Below are 19,817 nucleotides of genomic sequence, written 5' to 3'. Positions count from 1 at the left end.
AAGACAAGTTTACCACTCAGCTTACCAGAACTATAAATCTGCATTTAACTAGCAAGTATCATTTGGTGGAAACTTCTAAAATCATAGTATGTAGGTCCAAAGATAGAATTCTTATGTGATCAGTAGTAGTGAAAATAATTTTGTCCTCAGCACTAACTAAGTAACTTTAATTTCCTTATCAGAACAAGTGCTTGATTCTTCACTGTGAAGAACTCACGGGCACACAGGTTGTGATCAGAATGTGATCACACAATGTGTGTTCCCAGGAGTCAAGAAACAAGAAGGGGAGCTGTGGAGAGTTTGTTAACTGCACAGATTATTCTAAGCTTTGCCAAAACCATTTCATAATGCCGTACAATTTTTTTCAAGCCCATTCACTGTTAAGAAAGCATCTTTTCTTTCTAAGATTTTAGTATTCCAAAAGCTAGCCTAATTAGATAACATCAAAAGAAAGCTAAAATAGAATGGCCGTACACCCCTTAGGCAACTCCTATGAGGTGGTCGGTCAGAAGGTTGCTTAGACCTTGGTTTCAAATGGGCTTTAGAATCTGAACCCATGAGGACTAGAAAGAAATGCATGGACTTAGGAAAAAACATACAGCCTTGGCTCCCAGTCTTTGAGATGAGGCAACCTGCAAATCTCTATCTTCATTCCCTTGGAATGTCTCGATTGTTATCGCTGTATGATTTTGAACCAAATAAGTCTCATTTCATGTTTAAATAGAAGCTTCCTAATGGTATATAGCAGAGATTACAAACACAGATGCCTTCTAAGGGCCAGGCAAGTTCTGTAAATGATCGATGAGGATTGGGCAAAAAGAAGGACACTAGAGAATGGTGGAAATTGTGTTGAATTGGAGAACACGTGCCCCCTTTGAAGGTGGACCCACAGTCAGCTCTAGACAATCTGAACCACCCAGATATCAGGCTCAGGGCTGCTAGATCTTCTGACTTGGAAATATGTTATTGCCTGACATTTAAGTGTTGACAACTAACTCAAATTCTTGGCCAACACTGTGCAAACCAAAGAGAAGCTGTCTGTGGGCAGATGCAGCCTATGGCCACCAGTTTCAACTGTTAGGGAAAATAGGTTTCCATGGTTATCAGGTCAAGGTCAGCCGTCAGCCCCACGAACTCACATGTTGGCACTATCTGGACAACTGAAATAAAAGAAGGGAAAGAGGTCATTTCTCCCCAGCAATCATTCTGATCGAGTACTTGAATATAGAAATGTGATATCCTTAGACTAGCCTTGCCTCTGATCAAAATAAATACTGAGTTATTATCCAGCTTTCACTCTGCCTCCTTTTACCCAGGTCATGCCCCAAAGCACTGAATAGCTATAATCCTAATTTTCTTACTGTTTTCACTACCGCAACCACTGTGATGAGGGGCTGGCAAAGAGTAGCCTTGTGCCTTCAGAGAAGGCAGCCAGGAGCCCTGAATTTTAAGATAGCACACACTGCCTCCTCGTGCCAAAGCCCTTTGCCAACCTCTCCACACTCCTTCCCTCTCCATTCTGCCTCATGACTCTTCATTCCAGTGTAAAATTACCATTGTTTCACCTCTGATATGGCAAAATCCTTGCTTCAGAACTGGTAGGCACTTACGTATTTTGGAGTATCCACTAATGTCAAGAAGGGTTTTCCCACATGGAAAACCTTAGTACCTTTGAGGACAAAAAACAAAATGGGAATAAATGTGTTGTGAAAAAGTATTAGAAGTTGCTTCCTTTGTTTGGATGGACTCAGTTATTTTAAACTGTATCCTATGGGGCTGACCCATGGCTCACTCAGGAGAGTGTGGTGCTGATAACACCAAGGCCATGGGTTTGGATCCCATATAGGGATGGCCGGTTCGCTCACTGGGTGAGTGTGGTGCTGACAACACCAAGTCAAGGGTTAAGATCCCCTTACTGGTCATCTTTTTTAAAAAAATAAAAATAAAATAAAATAAAATAAACTTTATCCTACATCAGAGTCCTGATGGTATTGGGATAATGACTAACCCTTTCACACATACAATAAAGTGAGTCTCTTTCAGATACATTATTTCATTTGATCTTCATAAGAACCCAGTAGAATAGGAATATTTAGGATCACTGTCACCCACCTCCAAGGCCTACCCAGACTAGTCTTGACCCTGTGAGTCAGCCTCATCATTGCCCTCAAGGAGGAAGGAAAGGGCTCATTAAAGGCCGGCTCACACCTTAGTCTTCCAGAATGACCCTAGCTCTGAGAAGACCCAGGGACCCCCCCATGTTCTCAACCCATCCTTTCTGTCCAGGCCTTTCATCATAGAAGAGCCAAGTGCACACTTAATCATCCCCAAATGTATCCCTTTACTACAATGCCCCTATTCCTTAAGTTCCCACCAACTAAGTGATTAATTATAGAAATGTATTAGCTAATGCCACGTTCCAAGTAAGTTTTAACTCTTTAGGAAAAATGTTAGCATTCAATATTTGTTGTCTATGTAAAACTTAAATTGATACCAGGAAATTTAAAACCAGCTCAAATATATAATTTGTAATGATCAAATCAAAATGTACTGTAAACTCAAAGTTGGCAATGCCTGGTGTATTAGTCCATTTTGTGTTGCTATAACAGAATACCCAAAACTGGGTGGTTTATAAAGAAAAACATTTTATTGCTTACAGTTTCTGAGGCTGGGAAGTCCAAGGTCCATCTAGTGGTGGCAACAGTGACCCAGGGGTCTCACATTGCAAGATGGTGGAAGCAGAGAGAGCAAGAGAAAGACAGAATTTCCTCTTCTTTTAAAGCCCTCGGAACCACACCCCTGACCACCATTTTTAATCCATTCACTACAGCACAGTCCTACAATACAGTCACCTCTTCAAGGCTCCACCTTTCGATTACCGTGATAGGATTTCCCACCCTCTTAACAGTCACAGTGCAGGCTAAGTTTCCAATACATAAAACTTGGGGGACACAATTCAAGCTTCAGGGAGTTTGAGCGGGACAATTCAATCCACTACATCTGGTAATATGGTAAAGTCATGTTTAAATATGAATGCAATTTGAATGACATTGGCAATGAGTGAGATTTCTTCCGTTGTAAATGATTAAAAGGTGGTCCAATATATGAATGGATTTTATCTTCCCCTTCTCCCGCCAGTTTATCAGGTTTAACATCTTGAATTTAGAGTAAAGCCACTCACAGGGAGTTTAGTCATGGAGCTAGAAGGAGCTTCAGAAAACCATTCTGACCTATCACATACTTCATTAACAGTCTTTTTAATGAATGATACTTTTATTGTTTCTGAAGTAATACAGTGCTACGGGAGAAACAGTTTAGTACTTTCCTCCTTTTTCAGATGGAAAAGAAGCCCATTTTGCAATGGTTAGTGCCCACACCATGATAGCAGCAGGACTTGAAAGACCCGAGCTTTTTTTTTTTTTTTTTTTTGTCTTTTTGTGACCGGCCGCACAGGATCCAAACACACAGCGGGAGGACTGCCGCGCTCCCAGCACCGCACTCTCCCGAGTGCACCATGGGGTCGGCCCAAGACCCGAGCTTTAAGGAACAAGAAAGCTGTGGTTGCAAAAGCAGATAACTACAGATTTTGAAAAAACAAGGTGGAGATTGTGATTAAACTGTAGCCCTTGTTTTTCAAAAATGTTCTTTCATGTTGGGCACCAGCCACATAATTATTAATGACCAACTTCCAAAGAGAAGAGTCCCTTTATTTATAAAAATACTAAAAATTAATTCTTTAGTTTAATTAACTATTACATTTTCTTAGTAAGGCCAATTTCCTGAATTTTTAATTCAGAAAATTAGCTGGAGTAAAAAGTGATAACTCTTGGAAAAGGTGAGAGAGCTGTCATTAAAGAAGGAAATTTTCTTTTAAAAAAAATTTAAAACGTGCTCATCTATTCTCTACTGAATTCTCTCTACATCCCTGACTAACAAGGAAAACCAACACACTGGAGGAGAAATTGAGTTGTAAGGGACAGAGAGAAGAACAGTCCCCATTCTGGTCATTAGTCTTGTTTTCCCCATCTTGGCAACCACTTACAAATTTGCTAGTAAAATGTTTCTCTCTTCTTCACTCTCATCTTCCCAAGCCAGAGGCCAGGCTTTTGTGTGCTCACTTCCAAAGCCCCAGATGGGACATTCTTGCTTCTGTGCACTGATTTCTCTCTGTTAAAGTCTGAGGGGATAGATATTACTGTGACTGGCACATTAGGTGCAGTCAGTGTGGCTCCCACCTTCCTTCAGGGGAAGACTTTCCATCTGTCTCAACAGTTTTAGGTGGTCATGAGGAGAGCAGCTCAGCCAACATGCAACCTGCCACACTCATCACGGAAGATCTGCTCAGACGCACTGATAAAGAATGACAAGGCAGATTCCTAATCCCTCACCATGCCTCAAGGCCTCCATGCCAGTCACCCACCCCACCAGTCCCTTCCACATGCAAGGCTAATAGAACCAACAACGCATGCTGGGATGCACGTTAGCAGGGGACACCCGAGGGCAGAGCAAGAGGGCTTCACGTTTAATTACTCCAGGTTCTGACCTCGGCCCACAATTATGGAGCATGAAAACAGAATTGGCCTTTATTATGTGAAAAGGAAATGGCCCCTGCAGGGTATAATTGTTTTAATTTTATATTTATGGAGAGTGAAAATAACTCCCGTCTACTCACATTGTTAAGCACTTTTTCTTCACTCCAGTGGAGCCCTCGTCCCATGTTTTGGGCACAGATGGCTGGGACACAGAAGAAAGAGGTAGAGCTCTTAGGGCCGTGGCTGCTAGTGTTTGAATTACCCCTCAGGGATCTGCAGTGGAGTTCAGTAGTAAACTACCCCCACCCAAAAAGCAAAAAAGGTTGGGAGCAATGCATAACTTTGCAGATTACAAATCCTTATTTTACTTTTTAAAACTTTTTTCCTGTGCTCTGCTTATCGGAAATCAATGGCTGTGACTTGAGCAGCCCTTGTGATGATAGCAAAGCCCCTCCTTCCACAGTATCCAACTGTTTGGGGAACCACCTCGATCACTGGTAGAAAGCTTTAGAATAGACTTAGTTTAGGGAAAAACTCAACAGCCCCCAAATATATTAGTTCTATGACTTCAAGAACTGAAAATGCTCTGGGTGTAAAATAACCCAGGAGTATGGATCATATATGTAAAAAAAAAAAAAAAAAAAAAATGCCATTAATCAATATTTTCCTACAGTACACCCTAAAATTCTATTTTTGTAATTAATGGTTAGACAATGATCAGCCATTTAAATGTACACTCTCTGGAATAACCAGACACTAGTATAGTTTCCAAAGTGTTTCATGTATCAAAATCCTATATACTTAGAAGAAGAACTCAGGATAAGAAAAAGTTGCTAGGTCCCAAAGGGTTCATCAAATGCAACTGTGAGTGGCCTAGGGTCATTTTTTGCAAATGAGGGGGCCAGGGAGAGAGAGAACAACTGTGATTGCTAAGCCTCTGTTGCCCTTAGTCCATGATAAGGTTTAAGAAAACTCTGCTTTTAAAAATTAAGCCATTTTGCGAGTTGTTTTCTACACCAAATCTAAAATATTAAAATGAAGTTATTAAATATTTTAAATGGGGTATTTAATGGGAATGCTATAAGTAGAGAGCTTTGCTTTTTAGTGCCTGCTAAACAAATAAAGGAGAAAGACAGACTGAAGAGAAAGTAGCAGTTCTTCCTGTATGACACTCATGTTGACGTGACAGGCATTACCATGTCATTGGGCACTAATTCGGAAACTATGTGGCAATGCTAGCCAATGTTTAGAGATTTTTTGAAATACAATCTTACCACCATTCGGGGGTAAGTGCTTACTTACAAAAGTCTTTAATATTAGTGAATGAATGTATAAAATTATAAACTATGCATTTTCAAAGAGTAACGTATTTTGTACCGAATCCAAGTAAATTTTTTTCATAGAGACTTATCACAACTGCAAATTATTCAAAATAAACTTGAATGCATATCCTTATGAGGATGTGAGACTCCCACGTGTATTCTTCTAGATGGTGTTTTTAAAGATGGTGCAATGAAACTTTACTCTGAAATGTCAGGCTGTAAAAAAATTCAACCATTAAGGTGAATAAATGGGAAATGGTTTATACTTTACTTCTTAGGCATAAATGGGAAATGTTGAATATTACAAAATGTGCCCAGGTCTTTGGAGGTGGATGTTCTAGTAACACTGGATTAACAAGCAAACAGAACTGCATAGAGTTAATGAGTATTGCATTGGATAAATATAGCAAAGGTTTTGTCCGTTGTGTTTAATTCTCAATCCAAGAGAAAAAAAAATCTTTAAAGGGTTTAGGTTATGTAGTTTCAAAGAACAAAGTCGGAAAATATTGTTCCGCAAAGCAAATCATTGATCTCTTTTCAAAGTTACATGGAGCTCTTATATTTTAGAAAGTCTATATAGAATATACACAAATTACTTCAGCCCTCTTTTTGATTTTGTATTTTCATGAAACCTTTTCCCCTAGTAATTTGTCTTTGCTCCTTAGTCAGTGCTTTCTACATTACTCAGCACGAAAAAATATTTTTTCCTTCATCTGACAATGTGGAAATAAAGAACTCCATTTCTCTGCCGTTCCAGTTCTCTTCTGAATCCATTGAGAAATTTTCTCAAGTGTTTGTATGTAAAATATGAAAAAACACACTTGTAAACCTGGTACTTAGAGGTTATACTGGATATGTTTGCTACCTAATTAGAGGTTACTGGGAGAGGGGCAATGTGTTTTTTTATATGATTTTTAGCCAAATCCAGATGTTCTGATACTACATCTCTGAATACCTATCTGACTGTAAATATAGCCTGTGGAGGTTCAGGTTAATAAACCTTTTATGTGACTGTTCCTCAGCCATGCTCCTTGCCAGCTTTTGGCACATTGTACATAGATTTGTCAAATGTTTAAATGATGTTGTTTTTCTAAATGCTGTTCTCTAAAACAATTTTTGAATGTCCTTTGCTTTCCGTTGTTTTGGACTTTGTGTATTAGTTAACAACAACAAAAAAATGTTTCCTAAATATTTAACACCAGGAAAATATTTTAAAATAAACTGGTGCTAATTGAAACAGAAGAAAATTTTCAGATTGAAGATTTACATCATAAAATGTTCACACCAGTTAAACTGCACTTTTCCTGCTGGGCCAGCCTGTGGCTCACTCGGGACAGTGCGGTGCTGATAAACTGCACTTTTCCCACGGGGATGGTTGGCATCCACATGAAATGGGCATCAGGAGAACCACAGAATGTTTACAGTTTCTGTGGCCCATTGAAGTATAAAATATAGACATGGCTTTGTCCCCCCAGAGTTGAGGATTGCTACACTGGTCCTCTGGAAGCATTTAAGTAGAAGGCTTATAGCAAGAATCACTTTTGTAACAGTCTTCTGGTCTTTGGACTTTCATGTTCTGTGATGCTTAGCTGTAACAATGAATATGGTGTTGCCAATCTAATCTAACATCATTGTTGACTTGTACTTACTCTGTGTATGGTTCTACCTTGGGTTGCACTGGCACAAATTGAGCCAGAAACCTGGACTTTCAATAAGACCATTCTGACTTCGACAGTGTCCACACACATGAATTTAAATGCACTTGTAACTGGTTAGTTACCATGAAGTAAGTCTAACTTCCACTTAATAAAAGTTTTTGTGTATCTGCTTCTATTTGAGGGCTGTTCATTTAAGTAAAGAATAACTAGTACACCAAAAAAGACTCACTGGGGATAAAGGGTTTGAGGTTTTACCTAGAGTTGTAAAAATAATTAAAAGCCAAGGAGATCTTTCCCATATCAACTGCTCGCCATCAAGGCCTTTCTTATTTTATTTTAATTTTTTTTAAAAGATGACCGGTAAGGGGATCTTAACCCTTGACTTGGTGTTGTCAGCACCACGCTCAGCCAGTGAGCAAACCGGCCATCCCTATATGGGATCCGAACCCGGAGCCTTGGTGTTATCAGCACCGCACTCTCCCGAGTGAGCCACGGGCCGGCTCAGCATCAAGGCCTTTTTTAGAAAGGCACCTCTCTTCTAGTGTTCAGTCCTGCTAATTACATTCTAAACCTGTTCCTTTGGCAGTGACTGCCTGGATACTTACTGCTCACTTTGTGCTGTTATCCTGCTATCCCAAGCAAGTGGATGCACGGGGCAAGCACAGGAAAGACAATGTCTATTCTTGTGCTAAGCCAGCCTGCAGACCCTCCCCTAAGCGAAGTTTGTGACTACTAGAACTTGATATAGTCACCTGCAAAAGCCAAATATGTATATGTGTTCAGCAAGGTAGCAGACTTTGGAGTTAAAAAGACTTGGGCACAAATCTGAGTTTTGCCTTTTGCTAGATGGATAATTGGAAAAGTGATTTAACCTTTATAATTCTCATCCTTATAAATAGGAATGATAATAAAAGAAAGGGAAATTGATTAGCCTGGCTTGGACAATATCGACTCCTAGCCCAATCAGCCTTAGTTAGGGATGGGGAAGAATATGACTCACAAAAAAAAAAAAAAAAAAAAAAAAAATGAAACAATATGACTCAGACTACTGCCTGCTTCAGAGAAGTTCCTACATCCTGGGGCTACGAAGAGGATTACCTACAACAACAGATGGCAGAGGCACAGAGGAGTAGCCCACAAATGGAAGCCAAAATACTCCAATCATCCAGAACTCTCAGATATCCAGGAAGAGTGCCTTCAAATACCAGAATTTTCTCTTTTCAATTTCTTTAAAATTTTTTCAGCATTTTTTAATTATAAAATTTAGTTGTACATATTTGTGGGGTACAGTGTGTTGTTTCAGTACATGCATATATTATACAGCGATTCTCTTTTCAATTTCTTAAAAACATTCTTTCTAAAATGAAACTGTCCTTCCTTATTAAATAGCATACACAACATCTGAACGTTTTCCTGGTGACTCCTGGCCACTATTTACATCAATTAATAGAATAAGCCGTGTGACCGAGTATTATATCTCAGCCTCGTCAAGAACTAGAGGGGCATGCAGTTGGACACCCACTGCTTTCTTCCCCACCATCCCTAACATAGCCCAGCTGCCAGTCATTGAACCTCTATGATTTCCTTGTATCAGCACAGGAGGCATTAAGCTCTCTGATGTTTCCTGAGATGCCAAAGATAGGCATAAACTTGCTGAGCTCCTACTGTGTGCTTGGCAATGTGCTGGATGCTTTCGTGTGATTGTCTCATTTAATTCTTACAACAGCTCTGTGTGGGAACTATCATTCCCACTTTATCCAGTTTAAGTGACTCACCCAAGACCACACAGCCCAGGTAGTTTTGGGCATCCCCTAACCCTGAGCCCACCCAATGATCGTTCTGTGTTTTTAGGTCCTGTTAGTAAATGGATCTGTTGTGAATTACCCAAAGCAAAGCTAATCTCTCTTTTCTCTGCTTATTGGCTTTATTCTACTTTTGAATCAGGTGTGTGCTCCTGTTCACCTCATTCCTGCCTTCCATCTCCACCCTCTCCTGCTGCCTCTTTCCCACTCTTTAGTCTCCTCTCTGCTGTCTCCAGTTTGCCCCCACCCCATCCAAATCCCTTGCAGGGCAAGGTTGGCTCAATATTCACAGCCAACCATTAGAGTTCTCCCTGTGCTTGTCTGCCAGACCTACGGCCACATCAGATGCCAGCCCTGCTTCGACACATCATTATCATCCTCCGGCCTCAAGGCTCCTGAAGATTGGCTTCCGGACAGTTGACTTTTAATGACCACATTTTTGCCATGGAGGGGGGGGTGAACGGAGCAATCTCCATAAGTGGTGCTCGAACTGCACATGCACGCCCTCCCCAGCCCTGCCCCATAGCTCTCAGGGTGCCCCAAAGCTCTACAGGTCTCAGAGCAGCTGCGGGAAGCATGGAGCCCTTGGTGGGGGGCAGCGGCGGGGGGGGGGGGGGCACAGGAAAAATACTGAGGATATGGCCTGCAGGTGTTGTCCTGCAAAGTTGCATAAAAATCATATATTTGCAAAACGAGTTATTACCAATGCTTACTATCTAAATGGATGCTGCAGCAAACAGCCAATGAAGTAATTAATTCTTCTCATGCAAACATAAAGGCTACCTTACCCTCAAAAAATACCCTCCAAGAACTTACTTTTTTTTTTTTTTTTGTCTTTTTGTGACCGGTAAGGGGATCGCAACCCTTGGCTTGGTGTCGTCCGCACTGTGCTCAGCCAGTGAGCGCACCGGCCATTCCTATATAGGATCCGAACCTGCGGCGGGAGCGCTCCCAAGCACAGCACTCTCCTGAGTGCGCCACGGGGCGGCCCAAGCACTTACATTTTTTAAAGGTACAGACCATGTCCTATTGGTTGTATCCAACTGTGTAGTACACTACCAGCTATATAATGAGAGATCAATAAATTATTTAATGTTTTAGTCCGTTTTGTGTTGCTAGAACAGAATACCTGAGACTGGGTAACTCATAAGGAAAAGAGGATTATTTGGCTTACGATTCTGGGACAGCTGCATCTGGCATGGGCCTCAGGCTGCTTCTTCTACTCATGGTGGAAAAACAGCAGGCATTTGGTGGGTATAAGCAGATCCCATGGCAAGAGGAAGCAAGAGAGTAAAGTGTTTATTTTCCAAGAAGCATCTCTAACTATCTGGCTTATTTGCTACTACCAATGATTAGGGGAAAGATCATTCCTTTTGGAATTAATTAGGAATTTCATTCAACGGCAGGTACAAGCAGATCACATGGCAAGAGGAAGCGAGAGAGGTCTCGAGAGAAAGAGAAGGTGCCAGGGTCTTTTTAAGCAACAAGCTCTGGCGGGAACTAATCCAGCGAGAACTCACTCATTAATCCCCCTCCCCCAGGGAGAACATTAATCTATTCATGAGGGATCCGCCTCCATGACTCAATCAGTTTCCAACACTGCCACATTGGGGATCAAATTTCCACATGAGTTTTGGAGGGGACAACACATCCAAACTCCATCATTTAATGAATGAACAAACAAATTGTTCAGACAGAGCATTTCTTCAGACTTTAGATATGCTCTCTGCTTTCAACCTACCATTGCCCAAACAAAGCAAATAAGAAAGAAGTAAACACTTTAAAGACTGGCATAGACATTTATTTGATCTAAGCAGTACTTTCAAAGTTTCATTAGCATATGTACCTTCTCAAAATTGCCAGCTGGGCATTGGTAGAAGAGTCATTTCTAATTTTCTGGAGTACCTTTTAAAGGGAGATATACTCTTTCCGGTGGCTGTGTTCTACAGTGTTAGTTGGGTAGGTTGTTTTAGATTTGGTTCTGGGTGAGTGTAGTAGTATAGAGAGAATTAATACCAATTCTAAAACTATTTTTAAAAAATTGTAGAGGGGGCCGGCCCATGGCTCACTCAGGAGAGTACAGTGCTTATAACACCAAGGCCATGGGTTCAGATCCTATATAGTGATGGCCAGTTCGCTCACTGGCTGAGAATGGTGCTGACAACACCAAGCCAAGGGTTAAGATCACCTTACCGGTCATCTTAAAAAAAAAAATTGTAGAGGGTATTCTCCCAAACTTATTCTATGAGGCCAGCATCACCCTGATACCATAATCAGAAAAGGACACACAAAAAAACTAAAGACCAATAACCCTGTTGTACATAGATGCAAAATTCTTAATAAAATACTAGAAAACTAATTCAACAGCACAACAAAAAGATTACTGCCTTGGATTGAGTGTCCCCCACAAAGCTTAATCCCCACAGTAACTGCTGAGGGTGGGAAATCCTATTATGGTAATTGAAAGGTGGGACTTTGAAGAGATGATTAGATGGTAGGACCGTGCAGTAGTGAATGGATTAATAATGGTGGTCAGGGGCGTGGTTCTGAGGGCTTTCAAAGAAGAGCACGTGAGTCTTTTGCTCTCTGCTCCACCATTTTCTGCCATTTAATAATCCTGCATTGCTGTAAAGCCACCAAAGAAGATCCTCACCAAATGTGTTCCCTGGACTTTGGACTTCCCAGCTTCCAAAACTGTAAGAAGTAAATTTCATTTTCTTACAAATTATCCAGTTCCATGTATTTTGTAACAAGCAACACAATTATACGCCATGATGAAGTGAGATTTATCCCAGGGAGGCAAGTATGGTTCAACATACACATATCAATAAATGTGATTACCACATCATCAAAATGAAGGACAAAAATCATATGATCATCTCAATAGATGCAGGAAAAACATTTGCTAAAATTCAGCGTTCCTTCATGATAAAAACTCAACAAAGTAGGTATATAAGGAAAGTATCTAAATGCAATAAAGGCAATATATGACAAACCCACAGCCAACATCATACTGAATGGGGAAAAGCTGAAAGCTTTTCCTCTAAAAACAAGAACAAGACACTGATGCTAATTTTCACCACTGTTATTTAACATAGTTCTGGAAGTTCTAGCCAGAGCAATTAGGCAAGAGAAATAAAGGGCATCTGAATTGGAAAAGAAGTCAAATTGTTCCTGGAAAATCTTAAGGAGACAAAATCTTAAATATAGAAAAAACTAAAGACTCCATCAAAATTCTTTTTTAGAACTGGTAAACAAATTTTGTAAAGTTTTAGGGTACAATATCAACATATGATATCAGTAGTGGGTTGGCCAGTTAGCTCAGTTGTCTAGAGCATAGTGTTATAAATAACACCAATGCTAAGGATTTGGATCCCAGTACTGGCCAACCACCCAAAAAAAAAAAGTTATATTTCTATACACCAACAACTAGTTGAAAAAGAAATCAGAAAGCAATCCCATTTACAATAAGTACCAAAAAAAAAAAAAAAACCTTTGGAATACATTTAAACCAAGGAGCTAAAAAATCTCTACAACAAAAACCATAAAACAGTGATGAAAGAAAAGAGGACAAAAAAAAAAATGGAAAAACATTCCATATTCATGAATTGGAAGAATTAATATTGTAAAATTGACCGTGATAGTACCCAAAGCCATCTACAGATTCAATAATCCTCACCAAAATACCAATGCCATTCTTCACAGAAATTGAAAAAAACCATCCTCAAATTCATATGAAACCACAAAAGACCCTGAATAGCCAAACTAATTCTAAGCAAAAAGAACAAAGTTGGAGGCATTATTCTACATAACTTGAAATTATGCTACAAAGGTATAATAACTAAAACTGGTATTGGAATAAAAGCAGACACATAGACCAATGGAACAGAATAGAGAACCCCGCAATAAATCTAATTATCTACAGCCAACTGATCTTTGACAAAGGACACTTTGACAGAGAACATACGGTGTGAAAAGGACAGAATGCCTCTCCAATAAACAGTTCCAGGAAAACTGGATATCCATATGCAGAAGAGAGAAACTAGACCCCTATCTTTCACCATATACCAAAATCAACTCAAAATGGATTAAGTACTTAAATGTAAGCCCTGAAACTATGAAACTACTAGAGGAAAAACATAAGGGAAACACTCAAAAACGTTGGTCTGGACAAAAATATTATGGAGAAGACTTCTAAAGCACAGTGAACAAAGGCAAAAATAAATGTATGGGATTACATCAAACCAAAAGGCTTCTGCACAGCAAAAGAAATGATCAACAGAGAGAAGACAAATTGCAGAATGGGAGAAAATATTTGCCGACAGGAATCCAGAATATACAATGAACTTAAACAAGTCAACATCAAGAAAAGAAAATAATCAGATTTAAAAATAGGCAAAACTCATTTGAGAGAGTACCTTTGACCTTGCTAACACGCAGGTGAAAGGTTTGAATCCTGTACCAGCCAACCTCCAAAAAAAAATGAGCAATGACCTAAATAGACATTTCTCAATAGAAGACATACAAATGGCCAATAGGTACATGAAAAAATGCTCAACATCCCTAATCATCAGGGAAGTGCAAATCAAAACCACAATGAGATATCATCATCTCACCCCGCTTAGACTGGCTATTATCCAAAAGACAGAAAATAACAAATGCTGGGGAGGAAGCAAAGGGGAACTCTTTCTTTTCTTTGTTGGTGGGATTGTAAATTAGTACAGCCCTTATGGAAAACAGTGTAGAGGTTCCTCAAAAAATTAAAAATAGAACTATCATATGACCCAGTAACCTCACTACTGAGTATTTATCCAATGGAAAAGAAATTAGCATACAAAAGAGATATCGGCACACCATGTTTACTACATCATTATTCACAATAGCCAAGATACAGACTCAAGCTAGGTGTTCACTGACAGATGAGTAGACAAAGAACATGTGGTATATATACACAATGGAATACTACTCAGACATAAAAAAAAATCCTGTCATTTCTAGTAACATGGATGAGCCTGGAAGACATTATGTAAAGTGAAATAAGCCTGGCACACAAAATCAAATATTGCAGGTCCTCACTCAAATATGGGAGCTTAAAATAATAATAATAATAATAAAGTTGAAATTTTAGAAGTAGACAGTAAAATTGTGGTTACTAGAAGCTGGGAAGAGGGGGGTGGGGATAGAGAGAGGTTGGTTAGTAGACACAAAGTACAGCTAGATAGGACAAATAAGTTCTAGTGGTGTACTATAGTGTTAGGCATCTATAATTAACAATAATTTATTATATATTCTCAAATGGCTAGAAGGGAGATCAAATGTTCTCATTGCAAAGAAATGATAAGGTTTTGTGATGATGAATATGCTAATTACCCTGAAAGATCATCACATTGTATACAGGTATTGCAGTATAACTCTGTACCCTATAAATTATGTACAATCAATATATTTTACTCAAAAAATAAATTTCTTTAAAAAATAATTTAAGAACTTAGCCAGGAAGATGGAGGCCTAGAAGTGCCCAGGGCATGTTCCTCCTGCAAAAGAAGATCAAAGCAGGCCCACTGCCACCACCACTGCAGTCATAGAGCCATTGTCCCATCCTAAAACCATTGCCCATCACCAGCAGCAGCCCAGCAGCCCTGTAGGTGGCTCATTGCTACAACAGCAGACTCCACAGATGTGAGAGAGGTGGCTGCAACCACTGCTGCCATTGCCACCACCATGAGTTAAACCCAGTGCTGCCAAGGATGCCAGAAACGTGGGTGAGGCAGTTGCACCCACCTGTGCCGCTGATGCCAAAGACACTGAAGATAGGAGTGAGGCCACTGCAGCTGCTTATGCCACTGCTGCTGCTCTGAGTTAACCCACTGCTGCCAAGGATTCTGCATACAGGAATGAAGCAGTTGCAGCTGCTGCAACTGCCACAAGTTAACTCTGCTGCCAGAAAGGACACTGCAGACACAAAGGAGGCAGTTGCTGCCACCACTGAGGTGGCCATCCCTGCAAGGTAATCCCACTGCCACCAAGGACACCGCACATACGAGAGAGGCAATTGCAGTCTCCAGTGCCACTGCCACTCCCCAGAGGTAACCTCCCTGCTGCTGCACACACCACAGATGCAAGGGAGGCTGCTTCAGACACTGGAGCTACTGCCCCCCCCACGAGGTAACCCCAATGCTGCTGTGGACACTGCAGACGTGAGGGAGCCAGTTGCAGCTGCCAGTGCTACTGCCACACTAAAAGGTAATGCCAACACCTCTGCAGATAGTGCAGACATGAAGGAGGCAGTTGCAGCCACCAATGCTGCTGCCACACCCACGAGGTAACCCCACTGCCAACAAGGACACTGCAGACACCAGGAAGGCAGTTGCAGCTGCCCGTGCCTTTACCACCACTGCAAATTAACCCAGCTGCCACTGTGGATACTCTAGCTGCACCAGCCAAGATTGTGGACACCACAGCCAAGCAGGAGGCTGCTGCAATCAACCACTGCTGTAGTCACTGCCACCACCAGTGCTACCAGAGAGCCACCATCATCATGCAAGCAGCCTGCCACAACTGGAGCCACTGCTGCCATGTGAGCAGCCCACCAAAACCACGGTCACAACCAGCACCACTGCAAGGGTGGCCTGCTACCACAGTAGCAGCCGCAGCAGCCTCTGCCACTGTACAGGTGGACTACCAACCACTCAACTGAATAAACACTAGGAGGATCCCCAGTGGAGTCCAGGGAAGGAGAGGAATAGAAGAAGCAATTGCTCTATCAGATAACTAGATGAAGAGATACTAAAAATAGAAAGAAAAAAAAGCCAAGAAAATATGAGTCCACCAAAAGAATACAATAACTCTCATGAACCAGACCTCATACAGCAGAAAACCCTTGAAATGACTGAAAAAGAAGTCTGAGTAAAAATCTTAAGGAAACTCTGTGATATACAAGAAGATGCAGTTAGAAGACACGATAAACTGAGCAAAACTATCCAAGATATGAAGGAGGAAATTTACAAAGAGATTAAAATTTTTTAAAAAAGAATGTCGCAGAACTCATTGAACTGAAGGAGTATTCAATGAAATAAAAACACAACTGAGAGCTTAAGCAGCAGACTAGAGCAAGCAGAAGAATGAATTTCTAATCTTGAAGTCAGTCTCTTCAAAGTAACTCAGACAGAAAAAAAACAGAAAGAAAAAAATTTTTTAAAAAAGAACAAAATCTAAGTGAGATAGCAGACAACCTTAAGAACACAAACACCTGAATCATGGGTATTCCTGAAGGGGAAGAGAAAGGAAAAGGCATTGAGAACATAGTCAATGAAATAATAGAAGAAAACATCCCAGGTATAGGGAGAGACAAAGACCTGCAGATTCAGGAAGCTCAAAGGTTCCCAGATTCAATCCAAAAAGGTCTTCTCTGAGGCACATTATAATCAAACTGGCAAAACTCAAAGACAAAGACAGAATCCTAAAAACAGCCAGAGAGAGGCATCAATTCACTTATAAGGTTGTCCACATCAGACTTACAGCAGACTTCTCAACAGAAATTCTACAGACCAGAAGAAAATGGGATGATATATTAAAAATTCTAAAAGAAAATAACTGGTAGACAAGTATACTATACCTGGCAAGGCTATCTTTCAGAAATGAAGGAGAAATAGTATATTTCCCAGAAAAATAATAACTGCAAGAGTTCACCACCACATGACCAACTGTATTAGTCAGGGTTCTCCAGAGAGACAGAATCAACAGAATATATTAAAATTATATGAGAGGGATTTATTAGGGGAATTAGCTCACAAGGCTATGAAGAAAAGTCCCATGATAGGTCATCTATAAACTGGATGCTGGTAGCATGGCTCAGTACAAGTCCAAAGGCCTAAAAACTAAGGAAGCTGATGGTGTCCTTGGTGTAAGTTCTGGGACCCAAAAGATGAAGAGTCTCAAGCTCTGATGTCCACCGACAGGAGAGAAGAGTATATCCCAGCTCCAGTGGATCGAGAGAGAGTTTCACCTATTTCCTCTGTCTTTTGTTCTCTCCAGACCCCCAGCAGATTGGATGGTTCCCACCCACACTCAGGGTGGGTCTTTCCCACCAGGCCATTCAGACTCTCATACTAATCTCTGCTGGAAACACCCTCATGGACACACCTGAAAAGATTGCTTTACCAGGTTTCTCAGCATTCCTTCATCTAACCAAGTTGACATCTAGAATTAACCTTCACACCAACCCTACAAGAAATCCTCAAAGGAGTCCTGCATCTGGAATCCAAAAAATGATAATCACTTTCATGAATACACAAGAAAGAACAAAACCCACAGGTAGAACAAAAATGCAAATGAGAAAGAGAAAGAAACTGTATCTTACTACCTCCAAAAATCAATGGATACCAAAGACAAACAGTAAAAGGGAAAGAAAGAAACAAAAGATATTCAAATAAAAATCAACAAAATGCCAGAATATACTACCTTTCACTAACAACCCTACATGTAAATGGATTAAATCTTCTACTTGAAAGATTCAGACTGACTGATTGGGTTAAAAATCTAGGCCCACCATATGCTGTCTACAAGAGACTCACCTCACATGTAAAGACACATGGAGTAAGAGTGAAGGTATGGGAAAAGATATATCATACAAATGGAAATCAAACCCAAGCAGGAGTAGCTATTATTACATTGGATAAAATAGACTTTCAACCAAAAGAAATCCACTATATAATGATAAGTGAATCTATCCAGCAAGAAGACATAACATCATAAATATACATGCACCAACATTGGAACACTCAGATAAATAAAGAAAACGAATTAGATCTCAAGAAAGGGATAGACCCAAATATAATAAGTGTTAGGGACCTGAATTCCCATCTCTCAACAGTGAACAGATAATCCAGGCCACAAATCAACAGGCAAACATAGGATTTAAGCCACACTTTAGATCAACTGGACTTGGCAGATATCTACAGAACATTTCATTCAACAATTACAGAATATAAATTTTTCTCATCAGCACATGGAACATTCTCCAAAATTGACCACATGTTGGGTCACAAATAAAGCTCCAATGAAGTCGTAAATATTGAAATCAACTATCTTCTCAGACCACAATGGATTAAAACTAGAAGTTAAAAACAAGAAAACTCTGAAAACTATATAAACACATGAAAATTAAACAACATGCTACTGAACAGCCTATGGGTCCAAGAAGAAATTCAACAGGAAATAAAAAATGTTCTCAAAGCTAATGAAAATAAAGACACATCATAGCAAAACCTGTAGAATGCTGCAAAAGCAGTTCTGAGAGGGAAGTTTAAATGCGTACACCAAAAAAATAAAAATAAAAAAGATTTCAAATAAACAACCTAATGCTATACCTCAAAGAACTAGAAAAACAAGAACCACCCAATCCTAAAACCAGCAGATGAAAAGAAATAATTAAGATCAGAGCAGAATTAAATGAAATAGAAATAATAAAAAAGATAACAAAAGATCAATGAAATTAACAAAAAGTTGGTTTTTTGACAAGATAAATAAAATAGACAAGCCATTAGTTACGCTTACTAAAAAAGGAAGAGAGAAGAACCAAATAAAAAATTAGAAATTAAAAAGGAGACATTACAACTGATACCACTGAAATACAATGTATCATTATAAACTATTATAAACAAGTATACACCAACAAATTTGAGAACCCTGAGGAAATGGATTAATTTCTGGACACATAGAAACTACCAAGACTGAACCAAGAAGAAATAGAAAACCCATACAGAACAATAATGAGCAATGAGATTGAAGCAGCAATAAGAAGTCTCCCAAAAAAGAAAATTCCAGGACCAGATGGCTTTACTGATGAATTCTAACAAATCTCTAAAGAGGAAGTAATACCAATTCTCTTCATATTATTCCAAAAAAATTGAAACAAGCCATTCTTCTAGACTCAGTGTATGAGGGCAGCATCACCTCGATACCAAAACCAGACAAAGACAACACCAAAAAAAGAAAACTACAGACTAATTTCTCTGATGAACACAGACACAAATAACCTCTATAAAATATTAGCAAATAGAATACAGCAACACATCAAAAAAATTATACACCACAATCAAGTGGGACTCATCACAGGGATGCCAGGGTGGTTCAACATATGCAAGTCAGTAAATGTGATACACCACATCAACAAAATCAAGGACAAAAACCATGTGATTGTCTCAATAGACACAGAAAATGTATATGACAAAATCCAACATCCCTTCATGATAGACTTTCAGCAAATAAGGTATAGAAGGAAAGCATCTCAACACAATAAAAGCCATTTATGACAAATCCACTGCCAATATCATCCTGAATGGAGGAAAGCTGAAAGCTTTCCATTAAAAACGGGTACAAAATAAGGATTCCCACTCTCACCATTCTTGTTTAAAATAGTATTGGAAGTACTAGCCAGAGCAGTCAAGCAAGAGAAAGAAATAAAGGGCATCCAGATTGGAAAAGACAAAGTCAAATTGTCCC

Source organism: Cynocephalus volans, chromosome 15 (genome assembly GCF_027409185.1).
Source record: "Cynocephalus volans isolate mCynVol1 chromosome 15, mCynVol1.pri, whole genome shotgun sequence".
NCBI classification, from domain to species: domain Eukaryota; kingdom Metazoa; phylum Chordata; class Mammalia; order Dermoptera; family Cynocephalidae; genus Cynocephalus; species Cynocephalus volans.
The sequence above is the reverse complement of the archived record's forward strand: the minus strand, read 5'-3'. Positions refer to the sequence as shown.